Source organism: Pleurodeles waltl, chromosome 6 (genome assembly GCF_031143425.1).
Source record: "Pleurodeles waltl isolate 20211129_DDA chromosome 6, aPleWal1.hap1.20221129, whole genome shotgun sequence".
In the NCBI taxonomy this organism is placed as follows: domain Eukaryota; kingdom Metazoa; phylum Chordata; class Amphibia; order Caudata; family Salamandridae; genus Pleurodeles; species Pleurodeles waltl.
Window position 1 is genome coordinate 548,821,476 of NC_090445.1, and position 19,709 is coordinate 548,841,184.

Here is a 19,709-nt window from a genome sequence, read left to right on the forward strand (position 1 = left end):
CCTTTCCTTCCAGAATTGCTTGAGCTCTGCCACAGTGTAAGTTACCAAGTTGGCCAGCTTGAATTCCATCACTGTAGGTATGATCACCGAAAGTCAGGTAGCAAAGAGAGTAGATCTGGAAAAAGTTGCCAATGAAGGAGAATATGAAAACTCAAATTGGTCTTACATTATTTATGTGGGGTGGTAGTGTAACACAAAATTACTGTGTGGCCCTGCACAAGCACAAATCCAAATCCTCACTGCTAAAAACCAGTGTAAGAAACTGGGTTTCTGGTTGAGTGGAGTGAAACCCTTCTCAAGCAGTAACGACAATTCTTTTGAAGGTGAAGTAACATGCAAACCCTAAACTAACCTGTGCTCAACACTTGCATAGCTTGGCACAGAGCAGTCCGACTTAACTCAGAGGCAATGTGTAAAATATGGCCCATATTTATGCTTTTTAGTGCCGAATTTGTGCCGCTTTTGCGTCAAAAAATGATGCAAAGGAGATGCTTAAAAGTATGAATGTGGGTCTATATGTGCAATAATTCAAACAGTAAACACAGTGAAAAAAAAAACACAATAGGATCTCACACAGATTTACAAAAATAGAATAATTTTAAATAATTGACTGAATACTGAAACAACAAAAATCCAATTAATAGGTCTGGAGATATTCAATTTTAAAGATTGTAGTACAAATAGTGCCAAAAAAGCACAAAGTGCCAGGTGTGGATATCTGGTCATGTCGGACCGGGACAAAATCGCCAAACATGATGGAAAGCAGGCTTTGCTAAGAGGACCCAGTTAGGCCCACTGAACAAAGCACCTTAAATACTAGTGTGCAAAGTGTTGTTCGGACTAAACAAAGCACCTTAAGTCCTACTGTGCAGAGTGTTGTTCGGGTCCACTTCAAAGATGCATTACCCAGCTGAACTGATACGTCTGTTTTGAGATGCAGCAAAGCTGTGATGCAATGTCCTGCATCATTGCTGAGGATCTTATCTATAAGGGCTTGTGATGCGAAGTGCAGTGTTGAGAAGGCATCACTCCGTCGGCGTCATGCATCAGTTGCAAGTAGCTGTGATTCTGCAATGTGGTGTCCTGCATCATCGTCAAGTCAGTAGTCAATGAGGGATGCAAGGACCTGTGCCGGGGATCCCCCATGCAGCAACAGTGCTGATGAGGCGATAGACTGCAATGCAATGTGGGTCTTCACGATGGTTCTGATCCACGCAGCAGCTGTGATGTGTTGGTTCTGCTCAGAGTTGTGCCATGCAGCAGAGAAGATACGTTGGTTCTGCTGGATCCACTGAGGCAGCCAGAGCACCTTAGGTCCACCACTAAGCATCCAGGACTAGGGTGGTACCACTTGTCAATTTAGACTCACAGATGGCAGAATAAAGGTGTTGGGTTCAAGGTTGTTGTGCTGTTGTCCCTGAGGGTCAAGTCAGGATGCAGGCCAAGTAGCCCTTGAAGTCACTTTGGGATCCTAGTTTCAACAGTTGAAGGTTGACTCTCTCTCACCAAGAAAAGAGAGCGGCAGGTCAGCACAGCAGGGCAGGAGACCTTCAGAGCATTTGTCCAGGAGAATGGCAGTCCTTTCAGGAGCACAGAAGTCCTTTTTCCTGGAAGAATATCCACAGGTCTAGAAGTGTACTGAAGAGTTGGGGGGTCATTTCAACCCTGGCGGTCATCGACAGCCAGGGTGGATGACCACGGAAGCACCGCCAACAGGCTGGCGGTGCTTCATTTGGGATTCCGACTGCAGCTGTAAAGCCGCGGTCGCCAAGCCGGGTCCGGCGGTTTCCCGCCGGATTTCCCCCGGCATGGAGAACCCTCCATGGCGGCGCTGATGGGGATTCCGACCACCTTCCCGCCAGCCTGTTTCTGGCGGTTTTTACCGCCAGGAACAGGATGGCGGGAACGGGTGTCGTGGGGCCTCTGGGGGCCCCTGCACTGCTCATGCCACTGGCATGGGCAGTGCAGGGGCCCCCTAACAGGGCCCCAGCATGATTTTCACTGTCTGTGCACCCGTCGCACCCCTGCAACATCATTCGGAGCCGGCTTCTGTGTTGCAGGGCCTTTCCCGCTGGGCCGGCGGGCGCTCCCTTGGCGGGAACTTGGAATGACCCCCTTGGTGTCTGTGGTCCAGTACTTGTACCAAGTTGTGTCTCTGAAGTGAGGGAGAAGCTTCTAGAGATGTCCCATTAAAATTCCCAAGAATCCTGCTTTCCCTGTCCTGGCTCAAGACTAACTACAGGGGCCCTTTGTGTGGAGGCAGGACACAGACTATTTAAGTGCAAATAGGGCTGTGGTCAGCTCTGCCCTCCCATCCTGCCAGTAATGGCCAATGCAGGTACACCTATTCTTTCTAGTGTGTATGGATGTCTAGGAGGAATAGACAAAGCACAACTGTCAGCTGCACTCAGTCACGTGACCCAAAGACAGTCTACAGGCACTAAATGGCTAAAGCAGGAAAATACCAACTTTCTAACCATGGTATTTTCAAAATTGTAATTTACAATCTGCCTTCTTCATAAAGTAGGACTTCTCATTATAATTCTTCAAAGTATTGAAGCCAATATTACAGACTGTACTTACATTAAATCCATAATGTTGACTGTCAATATACTACTGAGGTAGCATGTATAGAGAATTATATATTCTATTCTACTTGCCCGTGTTCACTTCTGTGCAGCTGATAAAAGTACAGGTCAACATAAAACAATGATATTGTAGTAGCTCACTCTGAGTAACATGAAATGTGCACTCCACTTCATAGACAGAGGGAGAATATAAGCGCAAACACTGACTGAAAAGTTTAAAAAATAAACAAACCATTATTTTTTATTTTTCTTAAAATAATAGGTATAATATACTTACTCGAAGGGGATGTCAGGTAACTCTCTTCGCCCATTGGTCTGTTGTTGTATCATTCCCAGTTTGCTTCTGTCCGTTACAGCACACAACATGGGACAATGGATCTGTCTACTTAAGTCTGTGGTTAATGCCACTTTGACTGCATTTTGCTCTTTCAGAATGAGTACATCTGCAAACAAGGGAGTTTAGTTCTCTTTAGTGTCAGTGTTGCCTGGTGTGATAATAGGACATATTTGAAGTGAGCACAGGGCACATTCCAACTCAATCAGTTCCCTTCTCCTTCCAATGTGGTTGTAAATTCCTTTTGAAGTGGACTGCTGTTATTTTACAGCATACCATAATTTGTTCCTGAACTCGGTTTCACCAATCATTCTTTAATAAACTTTGCCCATGAAGAAAACCAAACTTTATTGAGTTTAATTTGCAGCACACATGTAACAGTTTTGTATAAATATATGTGAGGTGTAATTTGGGTTTTAGTATCCAATAGTGTATACTGTGAACCCTCTTTCTTCCTTTCCTTCTTTCTTTCCTTCTTTCTTTCTTTCTTTCTTTCTTTCTTTCTTTTTTCTCTTTCTTTCTCTCTATCTTTTTTTTAAATTTAGTTTCTCTTTTCCTTATTTCCTTTATTTTTCTGACTTTTTCCCTTTTCTGTCTTCCTTTTTTCCTTTTATTCTTCTTTCTTTCAATTTTTGCCATTCCTTTCATTTTCTTTTCTTTTCCTTTCTTTCTTTATTTCTTTCCATTCTTTTTACCTTCTTCCTTTTTCCTTCGTTCTTACTTTCTTTCTTTCTTTTCTTCCTTTTTACCTTCTTCAGTTCTTTCAAGCTTTTTCTTTGTTGCTTTATCTGTTGCCTTCTTTCTCTTTTATTTCCTTCTTTCCTTTTTTCTTTCTCCCATTCCTGTTATCTTTCCTTCATTTATTCTTAAATTAATTCTTTCTTCCTGTATTCCTTCCTTGTTTTTCTTTTGCATTCTTCATTCCTTCTTTCTATCCTTCTGTCTATCCTTCTTGAATTTTTTGCCTACTTTCCTTTTTTCATTTCTTCTTTCATTCTTCCCGGTCTCCTTTCATTCTTTGTTAAATTTTTTCATTGTTTCTCTCCTTCTTTCCGTACTTTCTTTTTTGCTCTCTTTCCTTTTTCGCTCCTTTCCTTTGTGGCATCTTTATTTCTTTCTTTTCTTTCTTTCTTTCTTTCTTTCTTTCTTTCTTTCTTTCTTTCTTTCTTTCCTTCATTCTTTTGTACTTGCTCTCTTTTTGCCATCTTTCCATCTTTGTTGCCTTTCTTCCTTCTTTATTTCCTTCTTTTTGGCCTTCTTTCCATAGTTATTGCTTATGGCATTCCTTTCTTGTTTTTTCTTCTGTCTTGCTTTCTCTCTATCCTTCTTTCATTATTTGTTCTTCTTTATTATTGCCCTTTTCTTTTAATCTTTCTCTTTTCTCTTTTTCCTTCTTTCTTTCTTTCTTTCTTTCTTTCTTTCTTTCTTTCTTTCTTTCTTTCTTTGTTTCTTTCTTTCTTTTTTCTTTCTTTCTTTCCTTCCTTCTTTCTTTTTTCTTTCTTTCCTTCACTCTTTTTCCAGTTTTCTGTTTTTCCTTCTTTCCTTTTTCTTTTCTTGTTCCTTTTTTCAATCTCTCCTTCCTTACTTTAAAAAATATTTACCTTCTCTTTTTTTCTTGCCTTCATTCTTTCAATCTTCTTTCTTCCTTCCTTTTGGTTTTTCTTTATTTCTTCCCTTCTCTCATTTTTTCTTTCTTTCTTCCGTCTTTTTGTCTTCTTCCTTTTTGTCCTCCTTCCTACCCTTTTTGCCTCCATGCCTTCCTTCTATTTTGACCTTCCTGCCTTTTTTGCCCTTTATCGTACCTTTTTTCTGCCTTCCACTCTTGTTTGTTTGCCTTCCATTCTTCCTTTTTTCCAACCTTCCTTTTGTACTTACTTTCATCTCTTATTTCTTCCCTTCTTCAAAGGCGAGGCAACCAGTCACTGCCAGACCAATGATCTTTTTTCTATAGGTCTGTGCTAGCCAAGACCCTTTTGATTGTATTAAACATGTGTGTAACATAGGTACCTATAATGGATATAAACTGGACTTCGACCATTAGTCTGTCATTGTGACATTCACATTTTAATTCCACACACTCAGAATGCACCAAGGGGCGACCTTTCACAAGGAGCACATCAACACACAAGGTTGTTCCCTTCAGTGCCGGATGCATCATGGTAAAGTACATTTTTTGTGATAAGAATAATACTTTTGCCTGTAGCTATTTTTTTTAGATTTGATGAGGGCCCAGGAGTTTCCTGAACAATGAGGTTTTGTAAAAGCCATGGAAAAACAAAAAAATAATTTCCAAAAGGCTGGAGGCTGACACCAGACTTATTGGTTTTGCCAGTACTTGTGTAGAAATGTTTTCCTACTGCTCTTTGGCTTTTGGGCTTCCTTTGGCTATCAGTAAATCAAGAGAAAGAGTCTGCACACCTTGACTTTGCGGGGCGAGTATATTTCCTTGTTACTTACGCATTAGAGAGGAAGCCAAATATCAAAATAACATCTGACTAGAATATCGTGACATAAATGGAGTTTAGGAAATTATCACCCCATGTGAGTTAACAGTTGAAAATCTACAACCAAAGAGGGACATATATTTTCCAACAATATTTAGGACACAATAATTAGGCGAGGGAATATTTCTGAAAATGATATACTGACATACAATCGAGAGTGGGGGGTGCCATCTCTGCAGCAACCTAGACAGGGCACGTGGATGAGAGAAGAATCTGACAGCTAGAGAATATTTCCTAATCTGGCCTGCTGTGGTACTTATACATTTATTTCCATGGTGTTGTTATACTGTGAACCTGCCAAAAGGCAGAAAAGTGCAGTGCAGGGACAAACATAAAGATGCAGTAAATCATCAAATAGAGGGGAAGTTGTGTTCTGAAAGTGGAGGTGGGTTGTTACTTTTTCACAATGTAGTATTCCTTAAAAAGACATGTATTCTGCTCTTTTTGATATTGGGGTAGGGCTGAGATGGTTCTGATGGATACAGGAATGTGGTTCCGGATCCTGGAGGCAGAACCAGAGACAGCATTTTGCTTTGTTTTGTCTTGTTTTCACTTTTTTTATCTCTAGTCTGATAGTGGCCCAGTATGCCAAAAGCCATTGGAAGTGGTGCCGTTCTGAGCCAGAGGCACCAGTTTTGATGGCTCTGTAGATGATGCACCTGGTTTTGAAGGTATTGTGGACTGTCAAGAGAAAACTGTGACGTTCAACAAGGGTGGGGCTGATGTGTTTAGATTTCATCAGTCCTTTGAGATAGCTAATACTATGTACAGTGTCCTAAAAAAGGTTGGGGGGGCAGTTTTTGGTCCATTAAAGGAGCATGCTGATTCACTCGCCAGTCTTGAATGTTATACTCCAGATGATAATATTAATAAAGTAACAGTTGGAAAGATATTGATGACTTTATTAATTATCATGAGGTAAACTCAGTAAATCTCAGTGAACTCTTAGTACCTCTGGTAGTTAGGACATGAGCAGAATGTACAACGCAATTCCCCCAAAGCAAATAAACTTCAACATAAATCTCAGTGAACTTCTACTCAACCACTGGTAGCTAGAGCACAAGCAGAATGCAATTAACCTAAATCAAAAAATGCATATTAAGTTCAAGCAGTACTAACAATGGTCGGGCAGGAAAACAACACGATACTATTTCAAAATTAATTTTTTAAAAAGGAGAAAAATGTAATACGCAACAGTGTTAGGATATTGGTCTTGGATCCTTTATGGGAGCCGAGACCAATGTCCAAACACTCCAGCATCCTCAGAATGCGCACTGCCTGCAGTGCAGACAGTGAGCATTCTAATGGTGCTGGGCAGGGGGGGCCATGGGAAGGGGCGGTGCAGGGGCCCACGTGTGACCCCTGGCACTGGCTTTCCACCAGCCTTTTCATGCAGGGGTCCCCTCCATAAAAAGACTGGTAGAAAGTGGGGTTGTAATCAACCAGGCAGCGCTAAATACAGTGCTGCATTGGCTGGTTACAAGCTCGACTGCTGTCACCCCATTAGGATCTGTAATCCTGACGGGGGCAGCTGTCTTTAGGTGGGTCCAGTGATTAAGGGCCGCCAGCCTCATAATCAGGCCCTTAATCACTGGGAGGGCTTACTATATCAAAATGGTAGTGTGCCACTTTTAATATATTAAGCCCCCAGCCTTGTTATCTTACAAGGCATACCCCAAGGATGACTTATTAATTAATAGATATACAAAAGGTTTGCTATGTCGCAAAATCACTTTTCCTTTCCATGTGTCGCAGGACCATGATGCTCTTGGCAGCTGTATACTTTTTGTCACACATGAGTAATATTGATGTACACTTGAGCACACATAAGACCTTTAACATCCACTTCACTGGTGTAATATCTGTGCCATTTACCATGGCCTTCCAGGAACAGATAAATAGAATAATTAGATGAAACTAAATTTGACAGTACAGTTTTGGTGCAGAACACGCACACACACTGCAGCACTCAATAAAAGTATCACAGTGCACAGAGTCATATTGCCAGTACAAACAGGGTCCAGAAAAAAGGCAAAACGATCTGGGGTGACGAGATAGATAAGGTATCTTTGATACAAATTAAATTCAGAGTAAGAGCAAATGATTTTTCGTCACATTAGTAGCCCATTTTTTAATATTTCTGTTCCTGATTTTTGCTCCTTACAGTCATATTTCCCTTTGGAGTCTACTGGATGTCCCTTTCTGTGCTATGATGTCAAGGAGAGTTTGGTGCTTGCTGGTCTACTTCTGCATTAACCTTTATCTTTAATCAAGAGCTGCAAGAATGGCAAGCGGTTTTTGGCTTGTGCTTCCTAACTGTGGCTGGCTTAAGAAGACACTTAACAGCATTCATGTATAGTATTGAGTGAAGGGGGACACCATGGAAACTGAGAGGAGTCACGCTTTACTCAGGCAATCAGGAAAAAAACTTCATAGCCTCTCATGGCGTCCAGTCCTTGACAGTGACTTTAAGTCAAATTAGTATGTTTTTTTATATACTTGCTTTTGAGCTCAGTTTGACTTTTGTTTTGGTATCGTAAACAGGAAGGTAATTTAGAACATTTGCTGATTCATTTTTATTTTCCATTAGAAACCTGGAACTTTTCTTGACCAATTTAAATAAAGTGCAATTATGTTACTTCTATTTGGTTGATTGCTCTGTAATTCACCCAGTCCTACTTGTAGTTTTATTCCCAATTCTTAAATATGTGAATTACATTTAATAGTTTCATTAACCTAACCCTAATACTAATTTTATTATTTGTTTAATTTAAAGTGTGTTAAACAAATATCCTAGTACTATCTTTAATATCATATAGATGCTAACTCTTCCTATAATCCTGAAATAGTCGTCCCTAAATTCCAATACTAATACATTGAAATTGCATTTGATTTACTTTAAATGGCATTAAAATGCCACCCTTATTCTAACCATAATATTCTTTCTAATTCTAAATGATTTTAAATTGTAATAAATACAATAAATAATTATCCTTAACAAAGCTCCAATATTAAATGTAACCTCAGGGTGTAATTAGAATAGAATACATATTTATCCTTAATCAATCAAAATACTTTCCCAAGCCAATCCATTATTCCACGTAAATACATCAAATAATGATTTACTTTAAATAAATTAAATTATAATTAAAGACATTTATTACACTTAACCTAACCTAAACAGCACATCTGACCCACAATTAATCATTTTATAACTAAGCAGTATCATACCATAAACCTCATACAACTCTTAGCCCTAACATTGAATTTAATAATTTCAATACATTTAAATTAAGAAATCACAATTATCCTGATCTTATAAGTGACATTTAATCTTTATTTAAATTATATCTATTTAAATTAAATCATCTGTTTATAGGTTGTCTAGTTTAGCAGTCATTTGGAACTTTGCTGGGCATAATATTAAGTATTCAATCTTTACAGGAATGGGCATCATTTAGGCAAAATTGGATTCTAGGTTTCGGCTGAATGGCCAGAGAAGGTTTCAGAATCAGGTTTCTGAATCAACTCTCAGTCCATGTATAAAACATTTGAAGGGTTCATCACTATGCATTTCTGAGACTTTAGTGTCTGAATCTCTATTCATCATATTTTCAGGAGCTTAAATGCTTATGGGTTCTTTATGAATATATTGATTTTCTTCTTTACTGAATTCAGCTGGAGCCCACAGCTAGAGGCTTTTTCATTAGTCTCTTTTTAAGACTGTTTTGACTGATGGAATTGTGCCTATCTTCTTTGGTATTTTGTTTCTAAGTTTTGAGCAAAGGCTTGCAAGAATACATCCCCATAGGATTATTGATCATATCATAGAAATCATTTTCGGTAACGAGTGACCGTCATTTATGACTGCATAGGTTCCCATTGTCAGTCTTTTGCCTCCATTTATCATAAGAAGAGACCACTGTACAACACAAGGTCTAGGGATTGGGGCCCTCCACGCGAGCTGTTTCTATAGGCATACCCTTAGTAGTACCGGTTGTTTAAAAGTATGAGTAAAACAACATTTTGAAGAGATGATTGTTAACCACAAAACACAATGTGGATATCAAATGTCTGCTTTGCCCACTGATCTTTAATCCTAAAATTTCAGATTTGTTTGCCTAATGATTCCCTAGCACATTTCCTAACTCCGGAGTGAACTGTTTCCCTTTTCCTTACCAGTAGACATTTAAGTTGCATATGGTGCTAACGGTCATCTTTGAGAGTGAGTGCTCCAATACTGTCCAATGTGAAGCCTCTTTACAGAATTGGAATTGACCACTCTTTCTGTGCAGGGGAATAGCTTGATCAGTAAGATTGGGGGGAGGGGTGAGCTTCAATCACGCTTGCATACAATATGTCAACACATTATACGACAAGTAGGTTGCATGGACGGGGCCTAAGGTGCAGTGAAAAGCGAGAGGAATGTGGATTGGTATGGGTACTAAGGGCCTCGTTACAACCCTGGTGGTAAATGCTGCTTACAGCCGTGCTGACAGCCGCCAACATACCGTGACCGCGGCAGTATACCGCTACGGGTATTATGACCTGTAGGAGGCTGGCCTGGCTTATAGTGGGTACCTTGTGGTACTTACACCTTGTGCCAGGTCCAGTTATCCCTTACTAGTAGATTAGAGGTGTTCTAGCAGCTTAGGCTGGTAGAGGTAGTTATAGCAGAGCAGCTTAGGCTGAACTAGGAGACATGCAAAGATCCTAATATACCACTTATATCACTTAGCACTATATCATAAGAAACACAATACTCAGAATTACTAAACAAAAAGGTACTTTATTTTAGTGACAATATGCCAAAAGTATCTCAGAGGATATAGGCCCTCATTCTAACCCCGGCGGTCTCAGACCGCCGGGGCCAGGGTCGGCGGGAGCACCGCCGACAGACCGGCGGTGCCCCGCAGGGCATTCTGACCGCGGCGGTTTGGCCGCGGTCAGAAAGGGTAAACCGGCGGTCTCCCGCCGGTTTACCGCTGCCCTTAGAATCCCCCATGGCGGCGGCGCCCCACAAAGTATTTCAGTGTCTGCCTAGCAGACACTGAAATACGCGACGGGTGCAACTGCACCCGTCGCACCTTCCCACTCCGCCGGCTCAATTCTGAGCCGGCATTTTAGTGGGAAGGTTGATTTGCCCTGGGCTGGCGGGCGGCCTTTTGGCGGCCGCCCGCCAGCCCAGTGCAAAATCCCAAAATACCCTCAGCGGTCTTTCGACCGCGGAGCAGTATTTTGGTGGGGGAACTTCGGCGGGCGGCCTCCGCCGCCCGCCGAAGTTAGAATCACCCCCATACTCCCTTAGGAGGTAAGTAAAATACACAAAATATACACACAATCCAAAATCAGGTAAGTAAACCGTTAGAAAAGTAGTGCAAATACTGTAGAACACAATAGAATGCAATAGGATACAATAGGCCTAAGGGCAACACAAACCATATACTCCAAAAGTGGAATGCGAACCACAAATGTACCCCAGGCCTAGTGTAGTGTGTAGAGGGTTGCTGGGAGTGTAAGAAAACACTAAGGGTTTCCAAGATACCCCACCTCAAGACCCTGAAAAGTAGGAGTAAAGTTAAGGGGATTCTGCAAAGACAACAACTGACTGCAGAGCACTGAAGACAGATTCCTGGACCTGAGGACTGCAAAGGAAGGGGACCAAGTCCAAGAGTCTCGCAAGTGTCCGGGGGGCAGGAGCCCACTAAACCCCGGATGAAGGTGCAAAAGGGCTGCCACCGGGTGGAAGAAACCAAAGATTCTGCAACAACAGAAGGTGCCAGGTACTTCTCTCTTGCTCAGAAGATGTCCCACGGCGTGCTGGAGGATGCAGAATTGTTTCCATGCAGAAAGACCACAAACAAGCCTTGCTAGCTGCAAGAGTCACGGTTGAAGGTTTTGGGTGCTGCCAGGGCCCAGGAAGGACCAGGAGGTCGCCCCTTGGAAGAGGAGACAGAGGGGGTGCTCAGCAACACAGAGAGCCTATGCAGAAGCAGGCAGCACCCGCAGAAGCACCTGAACAGGTTTTCATAAGATCTAAGCACAATGGTTGACTCAGCACAACAAAAGGGAGTCCCACGCAGTCGGAGTCCAACTCAGCAAGTTGGGAAATGCAGGACAGAGTGCTGGGGACCTGGGCTAGGCTGTGCACGAAGGAAGTCTTGCAAAAGTGCACAGAAGCCTGAGCAGCTGCAGTTCACGCAGTACACAGGATTACTGTCTGGCGTGGGGAGGCAAGGACTTACCTTCACCAAATTTGAATAGAAGGGCCACTGGACTGTCGAGGACACTTGGATCTAGCTCCTGTGTTCCAGCGACCACGTTCGTCAGGATGAGAGGGGACCCAGAGGACCAGTGATGCAGAAGTTTGGTGCCTGCATTAGCAGGGGGAAGATTCCGTCAACCCACAGGAGATTTCTTCTTGGCTTCCAGTGCAGGGAGAAGGCAGACAGCCCTAAGAGCATGCACCACCAGGAAACAGTCGAGAAAGCCGGCAGGATGAGGCGCTACAATGTTGCTGGTAGTCTTCTTGCCACTTTATTGCAGTTTTGCAGGCGTCCTGGAGCAATCAGCGGTCGATCCTTGGCAGAAGTTGAAGAGGGAAGTGCAGAGGAACTCTGGTGAGCTCTTGCATTCGTTATCTGGTGAGATACCCACAGGAGAGACCCTAAATAGCCCTCAGACGAGGATTGGCTACAGAGAAAGGTAAGCACCGATCATGAGGGGTCTCTGACATCACCTGCTGGCACTGGCCACTCAGAGGTGTCCATTGTGCCCTCACACCTCCGCATCCAAGATGGCAGAGGTCTGGGACACACTGGAGAAGCTCTGGGCACCTCCTCTTGGGAGTTGCTGGTCAGGGGAGTGGTCACTCCCCTTTCCTTTGTCCAGTTTCGCACCAGAGCAGGGCTGGGGGGGATCCCTGAACCGGTGTAGACTGGCTTTTGGAAGGAGGGCACCATCTGTGCCCTTCAACACATTTCCAGAGGCCAGGAGAGGCTACTCCTCTCATGCCCTTCACACCTATTTCTAAAGGGAGAGGGTGTAAGACCCTCTCTCAGAGGAAATCCTTTGTTATGCCTTCCTGGGACTGGGCTGCCCATGCCCCCGGGGGGCAGAAACCTGTCTGAGGGTTGGTAGCAGCGGTAGCTGCAGAGAAAACCCAGGAAGTTAGTTTGGCAGTACCTGGGCTCTATGCTGGAGCCCCAGGGATGCATGGAATTGTCCATTGACATGATCCTAGACATGTTACATGGCCATGTTCGGAGTTACCATGGTGACGCTACATATAAGTATTGACCTATATGTAGTGTACGAATGTAATGGTGTCCCCGCACTCACAAAGTCTGGGGAATTTGCCCTGAACAATGTGGGGGCACCTTGGCTACTGCCAGGGTGCCCTCACACTAAGTACTTTGCACCTAATCTTCACTAAGTGAGGGTTAGACATATAGATGACTTATAAGTTACTTAAGTGCAGTGTAAAATGGCTGTGAAATAACGTGGACGTTATTTCACTCAGGCTGCAGTGGTAGTCCTGTATAAGAATTGTCTGAGCTCCCTAAGGGTGGCAAAAGAAATGCTGCAGCCCATAGGGATCTCCTGGAACCCCAATACCCTGGGTACCTTGGTTCCATATACTAGGGAATTATAAGGGTGTTCCAGTGCGCCAATCAGAATTGCTAAAATTAGTCACTAGCCTGCAGTGACAGTTTTAAAAGCAGAGAGAGCATAAACACTGAGGTTCTGGTTAGCAGAGCCTCGGTGATACAGTTAGGCATCACACAGGGAACACATACAGGGCGCACTGGCTAGTAGGATCCCAGTGACACAAGCAAAAACAAACATACAAACAGTAAAAATGGGAGTAACATGCCAGGCAAGATGGTACTTTCCTACATGACCCACTCAGAGAAATCCGCCACTGTGCAGACACCCACACAAGCCCGCCAGCGCAAAGGTCAGTGATAAATTGGCAGTACCAAAACCCACACCGTTACCCCAACAGAAACACGCCCACAGTATCAGGACCCACGAATCACTGCGGCGGTCTTTCAACCGCTGTAAACCATTGCGGTACACACCGTTGTGCTCAAAATACACACACACTAACAAAACCACAGCACAATGGACAATTCAAAATACACACATACACAAACCACACCCACGCACTCAGACCACTATAAAACACCCACCCACACTACCCACAACCCTTTCAGTGAAAAAAAAGATTGGTAACTGAGAGAGAGACAAGCCAGGGGGACCCACTCAATCTGAGCTACAGAACACCATCACCCATACACCATCCACGTACCTCACAGCACACACCCCAACACAGTACCCCACACACCCTCACACATACCACTCCCACCACATCCATGGCACCCCAAAGACATCCCAGGGTTTCAGAGGAGGAGCTAAGGGTCATGGTGGAGGAAATCATCGGAGTTGAGCCACAGCTATTCGGATCACAGGTGCAGCAGACGTCCATTGCTAGGAAGATGGAGCTATGGAGGAGAGTCGTGGACAGGGTCAACGCCGTGGGACAGCACCCCAGAACAAGGGATGACAGGAAGAGGTGGAACGACATGCAGGGGAAGGTGTGTTCCATGGTTGCAAGACACCAGGTAGCCGTACAGAGGACTGGCGGTGGAACCCCACCTCCTCCCCCACAACTAACAACATGGGAGGAGCAAGTCTTGGCAATTATGCATCCTGAGGGCCTCGCAGGAGTAGCAGGAGGACTGAACTCTGGTAAGTCAATTCTTTACTGTAATATCCCCCACCCTACATGCATGCCATCACAAACACCTACCCCTACGCTCACACCCATCACTCCAACACCTCACATGTACCCTACTATCACAATCCACCCATCACAAAACCAAGCCCTGCATGCCACACCAATGCATGGACACCCATCACAGACCTGCATGGACACCCATCACTAAAGCATGCACATTAGAGAGAATCACCTATCCAACAAAATCACCACTCACACAAGGCAAAGCTGACAGGGCAATCACAACCATAGAGGGAAACACACCCATGCACAAGATGGCACACAAAGATACAAAACACTGCATTTACATCCCCACAGGACCCCCACTCAATGTCACCGGAGAGGAGGTGCCACCAACATCCAGTCCCCCCCAGAAGAGGCCCACAGTAATGACAGCAGCTCTGCACGCCTGGATCACAATGACCAACCTGGCCCCTTAGGGATGTCTGGACAGTTGGTTACCCTGCCACAGTCCCATACCACCACAGAGCCTCCCCCTCAGGAAACCCCAGCACAGCACCAAACCAGCGGGCCCATACCTCTGTCCCCAGGACACGTCAATCAGCAGTGAGTCCACCACTTCAGGGGCCCCAGGCAACCCCACAAACACAGCACGATCAGGGAACCTGGGGTCAGGGCAGTGGGCACACGGTTCAGGGGACAGAGGCACAGGTCAACAGGGAAGCTGGGAGGACTGCTGTGTGACAGGGGGAGGACAGGCCCAGGGAACCCACTCTCCATGAGGCAGTTGCAGGGATTCTGGGAGCATACCAACAGCGGATGCAGGAGGGACAGTACCTGGGGATCAGGGAGGACCTCAAACACATCCAGACCATCCTGGTCACCATTGCAGGGGTGCTGGCTGACATGGCCAACACCAGGAGGGAGGCAGTAGCACACAAACGGGCCCCTGACACTAGCCACACCAATGGACAGCCCTCCACCTGCCAGGGCTAGTGGACAGGAGGCCCCACCACCGGACTAACCGGCCACCAGCACCCCACCCCCTGCAGAAGGAGTACCACCCCACAAATGGTCCCTTCGATCCAGGCAGAAGCCAGAGAACATTGCCAAGACCCCTGCCAGGAAATAAGACTCTCCTGATTGTCACCCTTCTGTCCCACTATGTTACCCTGTCCACCTTGAACCGCTATTGCTCCCCTCCCTATGCCCCATTGGACAATGTACCTGTGATACCAATAGACGGGACACTACCCTGGATATTCCTCCATCAGCAACCCAGCCCATTGCAATACCCCCTCCACTTATTTGCACAAAAATAAACACCCTTGGAACTAATACAACTATGGAGTCTGTCAATTGATTCAAATATGTATTTGTTTAACAAGCTGTAAACATTGTAATTCAACTGTACAGTCATGTATACATAGGTATGACCTGTAGTGGGCAGCATGGAAGAGACCAGGAGCCAGAGTGGGGCACATAGATCTGAAAATAGAGATGCCAAAGGGTACAGTAAGTGGGCATACAATATGGAAATTCAGGCTGCCATTTACAATGTCCAACACAAAACTGCAATGGAAAGTGAAGTTACAGTGTCTTACTTGTGCGTCACTGGATGTACTGTTGTATGAGTGATTCTCTGTTGTGCAGATCTTCTTCCTCTGCCTCCTCTTCCTCACTGTCCACAGGCTCCACCGCTGCCACAAGACCATCTCCAGGCTCATCTTCCTACAGAAAAGACACCTGACGTCTCAAGACCAGGTTGTGTAACATGCAACGATGATCTGGGACACCTTCTTGGGTGAGTAGTACAAGGATCCACCTGTCAGATTGAGGCACTGGAATCTGGGCTTCAGGAGACCAAAGGTTCTTTCAAAGACCCTCCTAGTTCGCCCATGTGCCTCATTATAGCGTTCCTCTGACCTTGCCCTGGCATTCCTCACTGGGGTCAGTAGCCATGAGAGGTTGGGGTAACCAGAGTCACCTGCAAATATCGAGGGACAACTGATTCACATAGGTAAATTTATACTTTTGGGGAATTTTATGATTTTTTTCTAATTCACAAAGCAAGAAGTACTATCTTTACGACTGCCTTCCTTTTTATGTGCTGAGTCTCCGCCAGGAGTGTGGCGTCTCGGCAGTAGTAAAGGTTTTCCTCATAAAATTGCTTTGTGAATTGCAAGACTTCGTAAACTTGCACAAAAGTGTACGTTTACCTTTGTGAATCAGGTCGGTTGCTTTTTGAAACTTGCTGTACTACAATAGATTAATAATGGATTCTAGAGCAATGCAGTGGAATCTGAAGTTTGCTCAACAAGGAAGCAGGATTCCAATTAGAAAGCTTATCAAAGGTCAGAAAACGTCCAGCTATGCATTGGTTCCATCATCCTGTGGAGATCCAACTGGTTATCAGATTGAGATGATACAGGGGGTTTATTACAGATGTCACAATATAAATAATCTGAAGAATAAGCTTGTACACTCTAGAAACCTGAGTGATCCTGCTTGAGACTGATGGCCCTGGACCGTCCAGGCCCCTCTGACCTCCCCCCCCAGATCCCCTGCTGGCCAAAGCCAACCTGGGACTTTGTCCCCTGAGCCTGGCAGCGAGGCAGAGTCCTAAAACAGCTGCGCGCGCATCCAGCAACAAAGACTACCACACCTTCCCCCACAATTCAGGCACCTACCTGTCAGTGGACCTCCTCCCTCTCCAGCCTAATGCAGCATTTGCGATGAGCCTAGGAGCCAAGAACCAAGGTGCGCCACAGAGAAGTCCTGATCCAACAGCACTACAACTCCTCAAGCTCCTACCTCCTACATACTAAGCTACTTTGCCTAAACACCATCATGGCAGCTCCTGCTGGGACACACCTGAAGAGAGGACCCCACGGAAAGTCGCCCTGCCCTTTCACAATTGGGCGCCCCACTCCAATGTGAAGTCTGCTGTGGTAGCATGTTGCTCTGTGCTAACTGGCCTCCACCAAGACACTTCATTGCCACAGCAGCACCGTTACAATGCTCCTACTCACCAGCCCAATGCTGCCCCATCACCACAGCCCTCAATAGGAGGCCCCCCATAAAGAGGCTGCAGCACCCCCTTGTCTTGCCCTTCAGACCAACTGTCCCCCGACAACAATAGGCAAGCTGCTGTCAACATCTGCTGCCCGACCCTCAGCCACAGCAGGTGCAATCTCCAAGATGTCTGTGGTCCCCCACTCTGTAAACTCTCTTACACAATTCACATCCGATAAACTGGATTTGGTGCTGGCAACCATTGAACACTCCTGAGTTTCCATGGATATCAGGTTTGACTCCCTGACAGTGGAACTTGGCTTTTTAGGGGACGATTACTGAAAACTGGCAGACAAGGTCACAGTAAGTGAAAAAAACATGCTACGCTACATCTCCAGGATGAAAAACACCAGGCCACAATCCGTGACCTTCAAGACAGGATCAAACATCTAGAGGTGAGAGCGGATGATCTGGAGGACCTCTCCTGCAGGAGTAATATCTGCATCCTTGGGCTCCCAGAGGGGAGAGAAGGCATGGACCCACTCACCTACTTGGAAACCTGGTTCAAAACCTTCACCCCAGCTGCAGATTTGCCTCCCTTTTACTCTTTGGAACAGGCCTATTGCGTGCCGGCCCACCACCCTCCTAGGTGGCCTCCCCGCCCAATGCTGACAAAACTCCTACACATCAAAAGATCGCAATGTGATCCTTCAGGTGGCTCAGCGGGCAGGCCTTCAACGAGTAGAAGACAGTGTCATCATGCTCTTCCCAGACTACACCTGCGCGGTCCATCACCAATGTGTCTCATTTCTTGATGTTAAGAAGAGAATATGCCAACCGGGAGTCTACTGCTCTTTATTATTCCGGGCCAGACTCAAAATACTGGTGGATGGCATCACCACTTTTTTCACAAATCCCTAGGAAGCATGGGACTGAGCTGTTCGTCATCACGGTGAAATGACAAGGCCACAATTCAGATCCTCAACAGCCCCACCAGATTATAACCGACTGTAAACAAGCCCTCCAGGCAGCACCTTACCTTTGACTCCAGCCAGGGACTGCCTACTGAAGAAGACAAAGGCCTGCATATTTTCTCCTTTGATGAAGACACCACTCACTTACAGGACTCACAGGAGGCCTCACTGTCTACCACCTTGTAATGCCACAGACAGTGGACACTCTAATCTAGTTCCCAGGCTTCCAGCCTGTTCTCCAACTATATGTCAGGGATATTTATCTGCAAAACCCTGAGCACCATGCATTCATCCCTATGTGACTCATGACACATTCCCGTGGGAGGTCTACCCAATCCCTCCATCACACTCCTGACCACCATCCATGCTCCTCTACTCTTGCTACCCCACACCAGATGCAATTCTTAGGATAGACGCCCTGTGAGGACACCCAAAATGGAGCTCCCTCCCCCTTTCCTCCCCAGTGGGCTTGACTAGCTGCACACATGCACCACATGGGTACTATGGTGATGCCTACACTCAGTTGTTGGTCAACCCCCTACTAAACACTACAGAAATCAATCAATCAATCAATCATTTGTTAAGCGAGCTACTCACCCGATAGGATCTCAAGGCGCTGGGGGGGGGTGCGACTGCTCGAATAGGCAGGTCTTGAGATGCTTCCTGAAGGTCAGGAGGTCCTGGGTCAGACGTAGGTTGATGAAAAGGGAGTTCCAGGTCTTGGCGGTGAGGTGGGAGAAGGATCTGCCACCGGTTGTGGTACGGCGGATGCGGGGAACGGTGGCGAGGGCGAGGTTGGCGGAGCGGAGTTGGCGTGTCGGGACGTGGAAGTTGAGACGCTCGTTGAGGTAGGCAGCGCCAGCATCGTGGAGAGCCTTGTGAGCGTGGATCAGGAGTTTGAAGATGATCCTTTTGTTGATGGGGAGCCAGTGAAGGCCTCTGAGGTGGGCTGAGATGTGTTCGTGGTGAGGGAGGTTAAGGATGAGTTGGGCTGAGGCGTTCTGAATGCACTGCAGTTTCTTCTGGAGCTTGGCCATTGTTCCCGTGTAAAGTGCATTGCCGTAGTCCAGTCTACTGTTAACAAGGGCATGGGTGACCGTTCTTCTGGTTTGAATTGGGATCCATCTGAAGGTCTTGTGAAGCATGCAGAGGGTGTTGAAACATGAGGATGAGATGGCGTTGACCTGCTGGATCATAGTGAGCGATGAGTCCAGTATGAAGCCGAGGTTGCGTGCGTGCGTGGGTGGTGGGAGTTGGAGCGGCTCCTAGAGTGGCAGGCCACCAGGAGTCGTCCCATGCTGACTTGTTGGAGCTGAGGATGATGATCTCGGTCTTATCCGAGTTCAGTTTGAGGCGGCTTACCTCCATCCAGTTGGCGATGGTGTGAAATCTGTTGTGGAGTTTGGTTTTGGCAATGGCAGGTTCCTTCGTGAGTGAGAGGATCAGTTGAGTGTCGTCCACGTAGGAGACGATGTTAAGGCCGTGAGATCGGACGATGTTGGCGAGCGGTGCCATGTGGACGTTGAAAAGGGTGTGGCTGAGGGAGGATCC